Source organism: Emydura macquarii, unplaced genomic scaffold, assembly GCF_026122565.2.
Source record: "Emydura macquarii macquarii isolate MOO-44397 ecotype Brisbane River unplaced genomic scaffold, CSIRO-AGI_Emac_v2 contig_3506, whole genome shotgun sequence".
Classification (NCBI taxonomy): Eukaryota; Metazoa; Chordata; order Testudines; family Chelidae; genus Emydura; species Emydura macquarii.
In genome coordinates, this window is record NW_027133643.1 from 90,817 (window position 1) to 108,705 (window position 17,889).

The following is a 17,889-nucleotide window of genomic DNA, read 5'->3' on the forward strand; positions in this document are numbered from 1 at the left end:
CTGCATTTTGCTTGAGTTTGCAGGTCAATGTGTAAACTACAGGAGTGCATTGCGCTGTGTCAGGACCTGCTTTGTTTCTAATTGGTGCCAATAAAAGATGAATTTAATTTATTTCAGGGGCTGGATCTGAGCCCTCTGTCTTGGACTAATTCATTTACGGGGAAGATTTTCATAGGCATAAGAGACACTTAAGCATAAAGTGCTTATCGCTCTTTGAAAATCAATGGGAAATCTATCCCCATGGCTTCTTCTGTCCCAAAATCAGATCCTTGGCATAACTTCCCAATGTTATTGCTGTTTAAGTTGGGTCCTAAATAACTAACTGAGCCCCGACAAGGAACATTTGATGTGTCTTTAGCCTTCATGAAGCTGAACTGAGAGAAGTAGGTACATCACGAGTCCAGTAGTTTACAGACACTAAGTACAAAAGTCACTCAACTCCTGTGCAATATTTTACTGCTACACTAACTGGGGTTCCCACACGTATTTTATATAGCACCATGAAAGGCATTTTATAAACATATGCTTGTGCCCCAGGAAACTTACGGCCTCATTTGGAGAAGGGGTAGCCAAAAAAATAACGGGCAGGCATAAAAGAAGGAGTCCAAAGGCTCCAAGAGGAGAGTGGAGTGGGACAGCTAAGTGAATGACAAAGCCCTGGCTGGGATGATTTAGTTGGGGTTGGTCCTGCTTTGAGCAGGAGTTGGACTAGACGAGCTCCCTTCCAACCCTCATCTTCTATGATTCTATGAATGCAGCAGGGCTCTTAAGCAGAGTTCTACGTCAGATGTGAATTTTGGATGCAGGCTAGCTTCCAAATCTGAGCTTCTCCAGAAGAGGGGTGGAGGGGTATTCCTGATTATTCACTTTGGCCCATGATACCGACATAGAGAGAGAGAAGCCACAGCCATGAAAGCCAGCCCCAGGCCTGGATCCAGATCAGAAGCTCTCCAGAGCTCAAGGCTGGGGCCTCAATCTGCTGTCCTGGTTCAAGCTGAGGGGGTCTAGAGCAGAAGAGTTGCTTGGTACAGAAGAATAGAGAGGAAGGATAGTCTAGTGGATAAGGCACCAAGGCTCAATTCCTGGCACTGCCACTCATATCGTGTGTGACTTTGGGCAAATAACTTCAGCTGCCCCGTGCCTCAGTTTCCCCTCTGTAAAATGGGAATGATACTTCCCTACTTCACAGGGGTGCTACAGATTGTGAGGTGCTCATATGTGCAGTGATGAGAGCTATATACCCACCCAGATAGGGAGGCCAATAACGCACAAGGTACAGCATGAATATACACAAAGCCCAGTCTAGTCAATACGATACAACTTGTGTGCAGACAAGCCCCTGGAGCTGAATTCTGCCTTGACCCACATTTCACTCACGCTTCATTGAAACGAAGGGCGTACACCAGCATGGAGTGTGACACCTTTATAACAGCCTAACAGAAAAGCAACCAAACACTCTGTGATGTCATGGGTATCCATGGAAATATTAGTGATTTTTCTAAAACCAAAAGGCAAAATTCTGAAATCTGAAACCTTGCTGAAATATGCCCCTGGACATTTTTCATTATCTTCAATAATTCTGCAGATGCTTTCAACTAGTCACAAGCCAGCACCCAGCGTCCAGATGAAGAAAAAGCTAACAGCCAGATTTGAATTTCATGGTTACAGGCTGTTGGCGGGCCGCCCCAATCCGGCCCTGTCGCTGTGGCCCTTCCTTGGGTCCTGTCTCCCGGGGAGGCCACAGCGCCGTAAAACAAAGGGGAATAGTTCGCTCTCAAGCAGTCTATCGCCCCAGCCTCAGCTAGGCGGGCGAGCGAGCTGTCTATCGCCCCGGCTTCGGCAGGGCGAGCGAGTAAAGAGTTAAGGGCTCCGGCCCTTCGGCAGGGCGAGCAAGTAAAGAGTCTATCGCCCGGCCCTCAGCAGGACAGGCGAAAAGTGGTTCCGCTCTTCGGAGCGGTGTGGAGGGTGAGGCTCTCCCAGGGGCTAGGGAAAAGGGGGAGGGGGACGCAGGCCCACCCGTCTCCACTGCATCCCAGCCCAGGGCCCTAGTAGTGGCAAATGCGTTTCCCACTAGGTCGGCGGGGCTCCTGCCGAAACACGCCGACAGGGGGTTGCCCCGTATGCAGCCACTGCCTATGGCCGTCCCTGGGCTACTTCCTCCCTGTACCTCCAGGTACCTGAGTCTCCGTGGTCGCCAGGGTGCTCTGTCCGGGTTAGGCCCGCCAGTCCCCCCTCGTCCACCGGTGGTAAGGCGGGTAGCTCCTCGGCGAGGGGCAGCTCCTCCAAGTTACGGGGTTCCGGAAAGGGTGCAGCCTCCAGCAGCTTGTCCAGGTCTGGTCCTGATTCCGGGGGCTCGGCGGCCGGTAGTTCCTCCAGATCCCGTCCGGCCTCAGGGGGCGTTACCCACCCGGGTTGGGTTGGGGCCTCGGTCCAGTCCCGGGGTTCAGGGGTGCTGGTCCAGTCCCGTGGTTCAGGTCCCGGGGTCCAGTCCCTCTGGTCGGGTTGTATGGTCCAGCTACGGGATGGCCCTACCCAATCTCTAGGGCCGACTTGGCCCGGTGTTGGCTGGAGTCTCGGCCGGCGGGGCAGCACGTCTGCCTCCGGCGGCTGTCTGCCCGTTACTGAGCTCCTGGGCCTGTCTCTTATACTGTGGGTTGCTTGGGAGGCTCCGCCGTGCCTTGGCTGATTGGGCCGCTCCGGCAGCCCTTTCATGGCCCGGCTCCTGGGTTGCCGGGTAGATTGGCCTTCTGCAGGGTCCTCTCCTGTCCAACCCTGTCGCTGCGGCCCTTCCTCGGGTCCTGTCTCCGGGGGAGGCCACAGCGCCTTCCTAGACAGGCCCATCCTGGGATGCATAAACAGAGGAATCTCAAGTAGGCATAAAGAGATTATTTGACCTCTGTGTGGTACTGGTGTGACCGCTGCTGGAATACTGCGTCCTGTTCTGGTGCACACAATTTAAGAAGGATGGTGATAAATTGAAGAGGGTTCAGAGAAGAGCGTGAGAATGATTAAAGGATTAGAAAACTTGCTTTATAGTGATGAAGTTAAAGAGTTCAATCTATTTAGCTTAACAAAGAGAAGATTCTGGGGTGACGATTACAGTCTACAGATAGCTATATGTGGAATAAATATTTAATAATAAACTCTTCAATCTAGCAGAGAAAGGTATAACATGACCAACGGCTGGACGTTGAAGCCAGACAAATTCAGACTGGAAATAAGATGTATATTTTTAACAGTGAGAGTAATTAACCATTGGAACAACTTACCAAGGGTTGGGCTGGATTTTCCATCACAGACAATTTTTAAATCAATATTGGATGTTTTTCTAAAAGATCTGCTCTGGGAATTAATTGGGGGAAGTCCTATGACCTGGGTAATGCAGGAGGTCGAACTGTGTGATGAGGAAAAGCTCTTAAGGAAGAAGTTTCTGAGTCCGAGCTAAGGAAGCTTTACCCTTCCCCACTCCCTGTGCTGCCCCTGTCCTGTGGCTGATCTGAGAGCATCAGTTTCCAGGACTCATTGTTCCAAAATAGCTGAATTCACCTAGAAAATTGGCTTTTGAAAATAATCCAACAGGATCCAGAGATTTTTGTGGCAATTGAACATTTGATCAATCAGGTCAGGTCTTGAGAGGAAGCAAGTCAATAGATGAGACGAGCAAATGATTTGTAATGAATAATTTATCCCATGAATTTCACCTTTTGTTCTCTTCCCAGAGGGTGAAATTTACCTCTGTGCAGCAGGCTTATGTGGGGTGTAAGTGTCTACTGAAATCATCGCTTATCAAGCTAATAAATATGGTCTCATTTTTTCCTTGTGCTCCCCCATTTGTCTGTCTCCATCTGTTCTCTCTTGTCTGATACTTAGATTGTAAGATGTCTGGGGCAGGGGCTGTCTTATAAATCTGTGTTTGTACAGCCCCTAGCACGATGGGGTCCTGATCCAGGCCTGGGGCTCTTAGGTTCCACTAAAATGCAAATAGTAAAGGAGTTAAATAAGGCTTTGGCTCCTCATCACACAGGAATGAATGTTGCTCTTAATCTCCACACACAGATCACAAATATTTATCAGATTGATTCACAATTCAAAATGATGCCACTTTTCCCACAATACTTTTATTACATGTATTTGAGCTGTCTTCTACCGTAGTCCCGGATCGGTGCATAAACTGCATGTTTCTCTCCCCTGACTGGACACGGGTTAGCTCCTTAATGGGGTTTTTTTATATATGACTGTTGAGAAGGAAAGGGTGAGTTTTAAATTCATCTTCCCTGAGCGTTGGAAGAGATGAAAGTTGAAAATTTGATTTGCATGAGGATTTACGCTGTTGAAATGCAATCACACCAATGCGCCGACAACATAAGCAAGCACAAGAAGGGCATGAAGATGGCCACAATGAATTAAGTTAAAAATTCAAGTGAATAAGTATAGAACTGTGCTTGCAGTATTAGCCCCGTCAATTTGCGATATGAACTCTGACGAGTAAATAGGCCTCTTCCTCAGGCTATCTGAATCTCTCTGCTGCCACCTAGTGTTATGTTTTAGTTAGCAATACAAAACACTGGAATATTTTCAGAGAAGGCAAATGTATTTAAATCTCAGGTTGGTGGTAGATTGGGTATTTTTCCTCCTTCTCTCTGAGGCAGTGATGAACTACTACCCCAGAAATGTCAGAGACTCTGTACTCAATAATTTGCTGAGACAAAAAGATCCTGACCAATTTGTCCATTAACCCCTTTTATGGCATTTTTCTTGTGATTTTGGGGATTAATCTGAGTGTCTTTGATAAATTCCAGTGTGGCAGATCACATCTGCTTATTTAAAATTTCCTCTGCATGTTATGGTGAGACACATATTAATTCACATCTTTATGCATTGTTGCTGTGTGCAGTTAAACCACCGATGTGCTCAACCCCAGATACGTCAGGTCATTGCTGGGTGAAGTGATTCTACCGTGGCTCTTTTTATAATGACTATCCTGACTCGTATTGTAATTTTATTAGCAGATCAAACAATATAACAACCTAAATCAATAAGAACCAAATATAAGTCAGACATCTAGGAATACAAAATGTAGGCCTTACAGGGGCTTTATCCTGAAAAAGACTTGGGAGTCATGGTGAACCATCAGCTGAACATGAGTTGCCAATGCGATGCTGTGGCCGAAAGGCTAATGTGATCCTGGAGTGCATAAACAGATGTTTAGGAGGTGTTGAGAGGTTCTGCTACCTCTGTATTTGGCTCTGGTGTGACCACTTCTGCAAGACTGTGTTGAATTCTGGATCCACGCTTCAGGAAGGAGGTTTGAAAGAGTGGAGAGTGTTCAGAGAAAAGCCACAAGAATGATTAGGGAATTGGAAAAGAGACCTTTTGATGAAAGACTCAAGTAGCTCAATCTATTTAGCAAAGAGAAGGTTAAGGGGTGACTTGATTAGTCTGCAAGTATCTACGTGGAGAACAGAAATGTAACCCAGCAGATAAAGGTACAACAACAATCAATGGCTGGATGTTGAAACTAGACAAATTCAGACTAGAAATAAGATGTACATTTCTGAAAGTGAAGGTGATCATCATTTTCCTAGCCCATTACTTTGAGCGTGTCATTCCTCCATTAACTCCCCTTTCTCTATCACATCAGAAACATGAGCTATTTGCCTTCACATTCAAGGCCCTTCTGGGTTTACCTCCACCCAACATTTCATTCCTGAGTCAAAATCCAGAGGACATCTCCCACCTCCAATCAGTACAGGATGCCAGCCTCCATTGCCCACTTGTTACATTTTCAAACATGTACTTTTCTGTTTTCTCACACGCTGCCCCTTGTCCACACACAAAACCTTCCTCACTTAGTGCAAGGGGGCCAACACGAGTTAGCCGGGACAGCCAATGGCACAGGATACCCCTCAGTTGGCCTCACCTCATCAGCTTCCAACATAACTTCTCTGTAGCGTGGACACAGGCTAGTGCCGTGACCCAGCAATCGAAGGCTGCCAGTCCTCCCACAATTCCTCTGGGGCCTCTGGCCCCAGTTTCGTCTCCCTATCTACACCTCTCCCCTGCTTCCAGACCAGAAATCACCTCCCACCGCATATAGACTTGTTTCACCTGCAAACCCTACGTTCATATGCAACCTTCGTTACCCGCCTTTTCAGTCTTCTGCCACCGGGGCAGAGCTCTGTCATTGGAGGATACGGGGGGAATTCGGTCTCTAGGCTGTTCTTGTTCTCTCTGCCGAGACTGGTAAGAGGAGGGCCAGACGAGGGATAGGTTTTGATGGCATGGGGAGCTGTCCATTAGGAAATCAAAGGAGACCATTAACTTATTGGTTATATGCCATCAGGCAGCCATGAGGTTTGTTACTCCCAATGTGTGGCAGCTAATTCAATCTGGAGATCAGAGGTCCTGTATCTCTCTCGCCAGTTCCCTGATCCAGCCATCTCCCTGCCATCTCGATAACTAAATGCATCTAACAAACATGGCCTATTTTACAAACTCCCCAGTCCCCATCTTGCCAGGGCCTACAGAAAGTGTCTACTCCTGCATGCTAATACGGGGCATACAAGACAGCCAACTATCACGATGGCTGATGGTTTTCCTAGAAGCCCCAGCTCCTGGAGTCAGATGATTAACTGAGAACCTCAGCTAAACTTCTAGCAGCCTTCATGGTTGTAGAGAAAGGCTTGAAAACATAACTCCAAAAAACTCGGAAAACAGAAGGGAACAAAAGGGAACCTGTGAAGGAGTATTTTTGAAAAAAACTCATGAATTTTAAGGCACTCATAATTTTTGAATGTGTAGGGTTGGAATACTAGGATACTGAGCTGATTGAGTTCAATAGTAAAATTCCCATCTACTGTCCACTCTAGCAAGAATCTCAGTGTGCTTGGCAATGACTGATTCATTAAGCCTCAGGGTATCGCAAGGAGAGAGAGGTACTGGAAGTGTAAGACATCCAGGGAAACTGAGGCACAGAGAGGTTATGACTTGACGTGGGCGCACAGCTAGTGCTGAAGAAGGAGAGCTGGGAAGGAAACCCAAAAGGCCATATTTCCAATCCTTTGTTCTGACAATACTACTTCTTAGCACTTACACAGCACTAGACATGTTCAAATCACTGCCAGGCCTTTGTCACCTTCACTACACTCTGGTGAGATAGGTAAAATATTATTTGTTATCTTTGTCGTAAAGACGGGGGGAAACTGAGGCACAGAGCTGGGCAATGACTTGCTCATAGCCACACCTTGCAAAACTGGGATTACCACTCAGGAGTACCTGACTCTCAGCCCACTACTCCTTCCACTCGGTCACGAGGCCTTTCCTCTGACTAATAAATCATTCTTATTCCAAGAATAAAGTTCTAACAGCAAAAGAATGACACTCCCTTTCAGTCTATTTAGCATTTCTATCTATTTAGAGTAATTTGGCCATTTCTGAGTTACCTATTTCTTAGAATCTAAGTGGCACGTGCAATCTTTTTTTTTTTTTTTTTTTGCAAAGGGATGCAGGACAGAATTAACTTTTATAAGTACAGTTTCTGATCTCTGACTCCAGTGTAAATCTGGAATAGCCCCCTTCAAGTCCATGAGGGCATGCTGGACTCCCAGATTGGGCTCCCTCTGCATCTCTAACAGTCAAGCCTACAAACCAAAGGAAGGTATTTTCATGAGACTTGTCACAGTTTACTACCTATTTGTCTCCTTTGGTTTGAGATATTTTTCTGTCTCCTCCGCCCCTTTGCACCACCCAAGAGTCCGCCTCAAAGTGAGTCAGCTGTGCTGATAACGGGCAAACGGTTTTCCTGATGGGCTGCAAGACTCCATCTCAGTGGTTACCAGTGGACCCTCGCTCTCCTCCTGGTTTCTTTTAATTTTACCCAACTCTCACAGCAGGGTGGATGGAATTAGATAAGGAGGGGTAGATTTTCAAAGGACTAAAGGATGAGAGGCAGGAGCAGTCGAACCAATTACTGGAAGCCTTTGAAAATGCATTGCTGGGTAGCTGCTTTGAGAATATTCTACCCTAAGGCGTCTGGTCTGCTGTCCCTTATGGGACATGCAGCTCGGGCTGTTGGGTAATTGGCATGAAGCACATTTTCTTCATGCAATAAATGGCAGAGCCGCTTGGATCCTGCAGAAACAACATTGCGTCAAGATTCGGCTATTTCATTTAACCATTTCTACGCTTGTGCTGCTTTGCTCTTTGTGAACGGTCACACACATGGGTTTTGATCGCATGACTTCTTGCGGTCTTCACCTAAACATCTACATTCGCCCCAAAACAAGGGGAAAGGGAATTCACAAAGGGAATTCACCCTTCCGCATTCCTTGTTCTCATGGATAAGGAGTTCCGGTCACCCAATCAGGGAGCAGAAATAATACCATATGACTCAGATGACCCGTCACATGTCTCGAACAGCAAACGGTCAAAGTTATCAGCTTAAGTGCAGCTTACTGGATGGAAAAGATTGGTCCAAATTGTTCAGTGAAAGGTCAGGAAGAAGAAACATTTACCCAGGTCAGGCTCGGTTTGTGACTGATTCGCGAAGGGCATGAATGACACCTTTCACATCCAGAGCTAGGAATCCAGGCGTGCAATTGTCTGGCCTGGTTTCTGCAGAAGGTCAGAGTCAATGATCTAAGGGTTCCCTCTGGCCTTAAACTCTCTGAATCTGGATCTGAGTTCCTCAATGATAACTCAATCCAACTCCGATGCCTACAAAACACACCTCTAAGAGGACTCGCTGTAACAGCTTTCTACCTAATAGTGAGGGTCTACCTTTCCACACCACTGTGGTCCCCTGGGATGCTTTTAATGGCAAGAATCAGGAAAAGCCTCCATCTTGTATCCTCACCTAGAGGCAACAGGTTAGGAATACAGTGTCCCCTAAATTTGGGCTCAGTACAAGAGGCAAGAGCACTGCCTGCACTGCGTCACCAGCATCACCCTGGGATTCTCCTAGAGGCTGCCCAGTCAAATACTGACCCAGCCTCAGCCTGCTTGTGTGTTTATATCTCACAGCGACTCAGTGGCATATCATCATTTGCTGTGTGTTTCATCAGAAAGGGCCCAGGCTGAGGGATCTCTGGAGACAGGACGGACACCTGGACTAACAGGAAAGGGCTCGGGCGCACGGCAGGCTAAAGAAATTGTCAGTGATCCTTGTCTGGAAAAGAAGTGAAATACAAATACACAGCTCGGCTTAGGGTGCGCAGGGTGGGGGGGCTAGACTCCAGTCAGTGGTTAGCAGAGAGGGGGCTACCGTAATAACTAATAAAGATGCCTGCCCTCACTTACAGAGATTGCCAGGCATGTTCATCTGGGATGAATGACATGCAAGATCCTTAGCTGAAAATCTGGCTCCATAAAAGAACTCTGTGGTTTGGGCTGATCTGGGTCCCAGCCTTACCCACAGATATGGGGAAATGCTTGCCGTGAAAGGCCCTTCTACCATCATTTATTTAGGGTTGCTTTCCCTTCTCTCAGCCATCAGCTTCCAACCCAGCCAGCTCCTTTAAAATTCAGGCGCATAAGTTGGTCTAAAGTTTGCAAACTAAGATTAAAGGAGCGAACTAAGAACTTCCTCGCGGTTCTTTCAATGTGGGTAAAGATGTGCAGGAAGGGCACTGCTGTTTGGGGCTTTGAGTCAGGATTCCTGTGTGAACGTGGGTTCTTCTTGGTGGGTCAGTATTATCTGGAAACCAGCCAGCACTTTGCTACCTCACAAGCAATGGTATGGGGCTGCGTTGATGTCTGGTTGTAAAGCACTTGGAGATCCTCGGTTGAAATGTACTGTGCACCAGGATCGCCATGTTCATTTTTGTGGGTGATTGTTATTTTTAATGCTGCTGTTGCGGCTTTCTGTCATTCTCACCCAGAGCTTGGGGCAAAGGCATGATATATAGAAATAACAGGTAATAAGCACAGTTGGTCAGAAAACATTTTGTTGCAGAACAATTTCCATTTTTTATCAACATCCCGAAACATCCAGCCAACTCATGTAATCAGTGCCTGGCTTTGTCATCACTGCTGAAGAAGCAAGAGTTGAATACAGTTTTAAAAGCTGATTTACAGCCTTTTCCTGCAGCCAGCATGGACAAAAAGCTTTCCTTGACTTGCAGGAGATTTGCCTGCATCAAGACCAATGATTCTGGCACGACATCGAAAAATGATAATGTATGGTACAGAAATGGGTTCAATGGAGGGGCAACGGGATGAAATTCTATGGCCTGTGCCATACAGAAGGTCCGATTAGATGGCCCAGTGGTCCCTTCTAGCCTTAAACGGTGAGTGTCTGGATGCCTGCAAGTTAACATGTCATTAAACAGCTCACCATCTCTTTCTGAAACCAACGTTAGGCAACTTCTAAAGGAAAAGAAAACCGGCATGAGAAGCGGTCAACGTGGAGCGATAAAGATCTAATCGCTCAAGTGTTCACCCCAAATGACTCCCTCTAATACGATGACATTTCTGTACTTTCCCAGCACTCTCTCTGCATTGCCATGGCTACGATGACTGCACAATCAAACGGCAATTTATTAAGGGGGGGGGAAATCACATGATGCCATAAATCCAGTTAAACACCCTGATAGAGCCGGCTCCGTTGGCATTAATGAGGTTGTAGCGCAGCATTTAGGGAAACCGGGCCGTGTGTTTAGCACCAAATATTTCCCTCTTTTTTTTTTCCTTTCTTTTTTTTTGTTTTGTTTTGTTTTTGAACCTCAAACAATAGAGCTAAAAGGTTAGGTATCAGCCCAATAATCGTGAATGACGTGTCATTATTACATGCCACACATTTACTATCTCCTGCTCCAGCCGTGTCACAGGCGGCTGGAGCAGGGCAGATAACTGGTTCCTCCATGCAGATGGTTTATTATCAGCATGCTCCAGGAGGAGGTTTAAGACAGTTAGTGATGCTGTTTGCCAGTTAAAGATTAGAGACCCCAGAGAATAATTAACAATCCCAAAACCCAGTTTTCTGCAGGATTCTTATAGTTTCTCTCCCCTCCCCCCACCCCCTTTAATCTATTCATTCTAGCAGGTGTAATAAAGTGATAAGGAAAGGCTCAGGGGATGTTTGTTTGACGGCTCTGGGTATACAAACCCACAATAGATGGGGTTTTACTGCTGGTGTTTCATTGTCCTGAGCTGAGCCCAAAAACTTTTCGAGCCACTTTGCCCCACACACTCCTCCGTTGGCCTGTGCTTGCCCCAGATACCATCGGGCCCCGGAGGACATGCCCACGCCCAGGGCGTGGGGAACATATACCTCTTCCAAACAAGCGGCAGAGCTCACATCAGATTGCTCCAGCCATTTGCCGGAATTGCAGCTGCACATGGAACCCAGGGCCAGTTCGTGGGTTAAAAAACATTTGGACCCATTTCCGCTCCCTCCCACTCTTGGTTCGAATCTTGTGAGCTTTTTTTCGCCCGGGGGAGGGGGGGAATTTTTGCATGCAGATTGCTATTACAAAACGAAGCGTTCCCCCCCTGTTTGTGTACATTTGACTCCCAAATAGCCTCTTGAGATACAAACCTCATTTCCACCACAGCCTGTGTCTACTGCAACCCCCCGCATTGCAGGGGAAAGAGACATGCTGAATTTCACCCCAGAGGTGGCTGCATTTCTGTGGTGCGTAGCAGTGGTTCCAGTACATCTTCCGGGAAGCAGTTTTCGCATCCTTCTGATGACAGGAGCCAAACACATGTAGAACATCACGATCGTTCAGCTATTTTGAATAAAAACGGTGACGGCGGTTATCCCAGAGGAGGAGATGTCACGGCCACATCGGTTGTGTTGAAGGATCTGTCATTGCCAAGTTGCTCCTAATCTCTCTTCAGATCAGTTTGCCCATCCGGAAGGTGGCAATAACAGCTCACATCCACGTCCTGGGGGTGTGTGGAGAGTTTCTAGTTGTTTAACGGATAGAAAGTGCTTTGGGATCCTCCTACAAGCATCACTATAAACTATAAACTATCAGTTCTGTGCAGAGTCATTCATTACAGCCACTGCTGCTCCAGGTAAACGTCTAACCTGTAGGGGGCAGCACTGACACCGCTTAAGGGAGTAGGCACAATATATATATAGCACAGTAGTTCATTGTTTGCAATGTAGATTTAGCTATGCTGGTCCCAGGATATTAGACAGCCAAGGGGGGTGAAGTAATCTCTCTTATTGGATCAGCTTCTCTTGGTGAGAGAGACGAGCTTTCGGGCTTACACAGAGCTCTTCTGGTTAGTGACTATCTCCTTCCCCGTCCAGCCTGTCGTCTTTAAATAAGTATGTGTGAGTTTTTAAATGATTGCTTGGGAAACGGTCTCTGAAACCCGTCTCTCATCATTACTGCCCTGGGTAAGTCACCTCTCTCCCCTAGCACCCACAGTTCTCCGTGCTCTTCCCAGGGGGAACATTTCACTGAACCGATGGATCAAATCGTAGCCTGGGTGAAACAGTTCTGACTCCTTCACCCCTTATGCGTTGGTTCCCTGCTGCTTCTAAAGCGCAGCCCTGGCGAAGACATTAAGAGTCTGATACCCCACCGTGTTATGCCAGTGTCACCCCGTTGAGTTCAATGGGGCTATACTGGTATAGAACTGGAGTGACGCAATGCTGAATCAGGTCCCACCTCAGCTCTTCTCCAGCATAATGGAACCAGGCTTTTGATTTTCCTCTTAGGAGGGAATTAGCTGACCAGATGATGGTTGAAGATGTGCTCTGATACTGCGGTGACAGGCACCTTACAATTGTGTGCAGTGATAACAACAGCCAACAACGTTGCTCCCTGACATCGTTACCCTAAGGACAATCAGGAATGACAAGATTTCGACTAGTTCTGTTAATCTCCCCTTCTTGCGGGTCCTGATCCTGTCGTGTGTTGGACCCAGACTGGCAGCAAGCAGAAGGGCAGATGTCATGTAGTACGATAGACAAAGGCCGGGTTGGTCAGGCCAATGTAGCTGGGGTGGTGGTTGCCCAGAGGCCGCACCTCCATGTTAAAAGGAAGATGAGAGCCGGTTACTTTGTAGAACCTCTGTGGGCCATGTTATCCCACCCCTTGGCTCACACACAAGGATCCCCAGGCCTGTCTGGAGCAGAGATATCAACCCATCCACTCCCGGTCCGTCGCCAGACGTGCCTCTCAACTTACCCGGCGCTGATTTCCATCGGGCCCTGTTTCAGCGAGCACGGGACGTGGCTCATGGTTCATTTCCGGGGATATTGACGTGGCCTTCGCTAACTCGGCTCTAGAACCAGAAGGCTAGAGAGAGTGTTACAGGCCCAGCTCAGCATTGTATGTGCGGGGGGGGCGGGGAGTGGGGCATGTTTTTTTGGACCACCTGGCAGCAGAAGCCCTAGCAGGGAGTGGGCGAGAATTCCTCCTGCCTGGGTCTGGCTGAGCCTGCAGAGAGCACTTCTATGGTCACCTTCCATGGGCAATCTCCCCTCAGCCTGTACGGTCATTCCAACATGGCCAGCCTTGGCCTACGCTACAAGGAGAAGCCAGCTCCCCACTTTGCGTGGCCAGATTGTATCGATGCTGCCAATTCATTGCCTCAGAATGGACCTGGGGACCTTCACAGAGCCTGCTTATCACCCACTGTCAGAGCCAGGGGTCCCCTCAGCGTTATCAGGAGCCTGCGGTGTGCTCCCACTCGATGGGTGCTCGGCTTTGGGTGGCGTTGGTGCCTGGGTGCAGTGAGAAGTTGCCTTCCCAATCACGCTCGTCCTGTCAGGATGATGCAGTGATGCAGCGTTATCAGCGGGGCGTTTAAACGGCTTGCCGGCCCTATCAGCCAGAGATGAGATATCCTAATTACAGCAAAACAGCTGAGAACCCATTTCCTATCAGCCGGCACAGCAAGGTAAACAAGAAATAAAACAATGAGCCCTTAACACTCATTAGCTGTGTCAGATAATACCTCACTTTTCTCCCTTTGGGGCTTAAAATCTAATTAAGATTTTTCCAGCAATAAATTTCCTTTGTTCTCTGTCGGATTGCGCTAAGAAATGTTCCCGGGACAGCTGATCAGTTGCTAATGTGGATGGCTAACTTTCTGCCTCTCTCTGAATTACCGCAGCACCTCGGTGGAGATCAGCGCCCACCGCCCCCAACTGTGCTGGGTGCTGTACAGACGTATGGAAGACTTTACAGTCTGAATAGACAAAGGGAAAAACAGACACAGAGAGGTGAAGTGACTTGCCCAGGGTCATACAGCAATTCAGTGGCAGAGCCAGGATTAAAACCTAGGCCTCCTGCTACCCCCCCTCTGGTGCCCTATCCATTGGGCCACATTGCATCCAAAGCAAGCAGCTAGAAAGCTCCTTCACTAGCATTTATTCAGGCCATTGACACTGCACCACAGCAACACGTGACTGGGGAAGGTAAAGTTTCATGAAGGAGAGAAGCCCTGAGTAAGATTATCTGTGTTCTCCAAGGGAAATGTGTTCCAGGATTAATATCCTACATAACCGATCTGAAAGAAATTTCACACTCTTCTGCTGTGCCAGGGTCACTCCCCTTTTGTGTGCTGTGGGCTCTCATAATTCATTCCAAATTACACCTGTTTCTGCTTCATTCTGCATCAAACCCATATAACGACGAATGGAACAATTACTATTCCACGTGCCCATAAAAGCCCAGCATTTGAAGAGCTCTGTGTAAACTCAAAAGAAGCTTTCACACCAACAGAAGTGGGTCCAATAACAGCTATGACCTCACCCATCTTGCCCTCCCACTATCCTAGGACCAACACAGCTACAACACGGTAAACAGCGTGTGATAGGTGATCAGCCCATGTGTGCGAAGATGAACACGTGTTACGGTTACTCATTACAGGTACAGTGTTTATAAGTTATTTGCAACCAAGGGGTAAAATGAAAAGGACCCCTCATTCACCGCAACCTGCTCCCTGCAGCCCTTTCATGTGCGCTAAAATGCTTATGTTGCGTAAACGCTGCATGACTAATCTGAGTTACATTATGTTGCGCAAATAATTGCCAATAAACTCCAGGGATCGTTTCTGAAGTCTGTGTAGTGGGTCAGTGCTTAACCTGCACTTTGAGGAAGGCTGAGAATGCTTGGGACGGCAGCGAGGCCTAGAGGTTAGAGCAGTCCTACCGCAAACTCATTTTGTGACTTTAGGCACGTCGCTTAATTTCTGTGCATCATTTGAGTCACCTGTAAAGTGGGAAGAATATTTATCTGCCTCACTGCCATGCTGGGAGCCCTGATTAGTGTTTGTAAAATGAAACGGAGGAATTGCCAGCGAGACTAGAGTAAGGTGGGGGCAAGCTGCGCCTCTCTGTTTTAGGGAGCAGCCTGTATTCTCTCTCTCTGTTTTTGGGTTCTTGTGTGTTATGGTTCTGATTGCTAAGAAATGAAGTGCAACTTTTCAGCAATCGGATTTTTATATTGTTAACTTCTATCTGTATGCCATGAACATAACATTCAGATAAAGGGCACTTTATAGAGTGAAGTATTATCAGAAGTAGTACTGTTGTCTTGACAGTAGCTATGCCATGTGTTTATACTTTGTTTGGGGCCCTAGATTTCCTGGCCAATTCTTACTGAAGACATCAGTAGCATCAGATTGATGAAAACATTTCCTAATTCCAACAACATTTGGTTCTGGCTGGTTATGATGTAGGGAGACGATATACAGGGAGAGAAAGCAGAAATAGATGTCAAAGTTTCCTACTATCATAGGCCACAGAGATAATACACATTAAAGATTTCCCTAATGTATTCTGTACTCCTCATGCTCCTTCACCCATCGTGGCATCAGAGATGCTGTTAACATGGGGAAAAACCTGGTCCCGTTCCACTGCTGGACTATGCATATCCTCTAGAATCAGCTAAGATCATTACAAAGATCCTTGGTATCTCTAGAGCTCTATTTACCCCTACATTTCAAGGCACTTTACAAACATTCAGTGGAGTCACCCTGGATTTATAACAGTGTAAATGGGAAGAGTGCCTGTCCCTTAGCAATTCATTCGAACACCCCCATAAGCCAGGCATCATCCCTGTTTTAGAGATGGACAAACCAAACCACAGAGATGTAAAGTGACAAGGCCAAGACAGCATCAGAACCTGGACCAGAAACCATTTATACAGCCAGCCTTGTCCATTGCGCTAGCCAAAAAGACTAAGCGGTCTAGAAAAGGGAGGTGTAATCTAGAAATAACAAGCTTTGTTCCTTTTCTGACTGAGGCTGCAGGTGGATTGAATCTGCTGCTCACAGACCAAAAATTTCAATTCACGCTTGAAATATTGCCTGGGCTCACATAGCTGCTTTTGTGCTTCCGAGAGCGGCTCTAACTCAGTTGGCCAAAATGTCAGAATCAAAGAGCCCTAGATTGCAGAGCAATTTGGATCAGGCTCCCAATGCCATAGACCTAGCTCCTCTCCACTTACATAGACATAGCCAAAAGAAAACAGGATTTTGTACATCCCTCTAGCTTCCTTCCACCCCCTTCTTGTAGCTACATCTGCATTAGGCCTTATACATTGGATATTTGATCCGCTACAAAACGTTTCAAAGCTCGCTTTGCAAATCAGTGCCGGCAGCCCAGCACCCACGTTAGGCAAAGTTCTTCAAGGGAAGCCCTGCCTTTTCACATGGGCAGGTGCAGCTCCAAAGGCCACGATCCTGCCTGAAGCCTTCAGGAACATCTGACTGGTTCAACAAGAGAGGGAGCCAGCCATTTGGTGAGGAAGTCAGCTTGATTTGCAAGCACAGTCCGGTGGTTTCTCCTCTTAAACAGGAGCAAGGAATATAAGGAATGGTCTGAGATGCCAAAGAAATATTTTGGTGGTGACAGGAGAGACCACAGAAGCAGAGTTCAAAAAGCTTCTCCTAACCTAAGTTCAGTGCATTAGGGGAAAGGATTTCAGGAAGCTTGAGCTGAACGAGTAGAAACTAAAGGAGGTGAGGCTAATCTGTCTGTAGCCAGCTGTCATCTCTTGTTTTGTAGCTAGATTATAAGAAGCTTGGGATAGAGACTTTTCTTCTGTTTGTGCAGCACCATGAGTTCTGGCTAGGTACTAGTATTGCTAAATAGAAATAGGCTGCTCCAAACCAAACACCCTTTTCCTCCCCCTCCCAGAGCTATTCAAACCTATCTTGCCTCCAAAACCCCTCTCTTATACTCCATCCTTGATGGCGTAATTCCCTTCAGCTGAGTCCAGCCCCATTCCCCACCTGAATTGAAAGCAAGCACCCGTGTGAGCCATTCTGCTCCAGCAGAGAGCAATAACCTTCTCTGTACCAGGCAGTGGATGGAAGCAATGAAGACTTGGTCACTAAAGGACTAAAGTGCTAAGAGCCCAGTCCTGCAAGCACTTTGATTCCACAGAGCGGGATTCCTGGGCTCGGTGTCATGTGCGGAGGCAGATTACTTGTGAAATGAAACGCCAAGCATGGGCAGAAGCAGAGCAGCTGGCACGTGTATTACCCAAGAATGTGAGGTGAGGGAGTAGCTGATGAGTAACTGAAGAGTATCCTAGTTTCAGCAAAAGAACACACTGTCTCTCACGTAGGAATGAGAGGCGTTCTGGTTAATTAACAGCCCAGGAGGAAGGAGCTCTTCTAACCTGGCAACTAGCAAAGAAAATGCCAGCACCTATCATCGTCAGGGACCTGAACCAACTCCTCGTGAAGTGAAGTCTGTGGGAATCTTTCCAGTCACCTAGAGGGGGGGCTGGATCCAGCCTTAGGAATATTCACATTTAGCAACAAGAGAAACTACTTTAGTGTGAATCAGGGGTGGAGCATTGGATTGGGGTTCAGGAGCCCCCATGGCTCTGCCACTGGCTGGCTGGGTGGCCTGGACCAAGCCATTTGAGCTCCATGCCTCAGTTTCCCCATTTGTAAAATTAGGGTAAT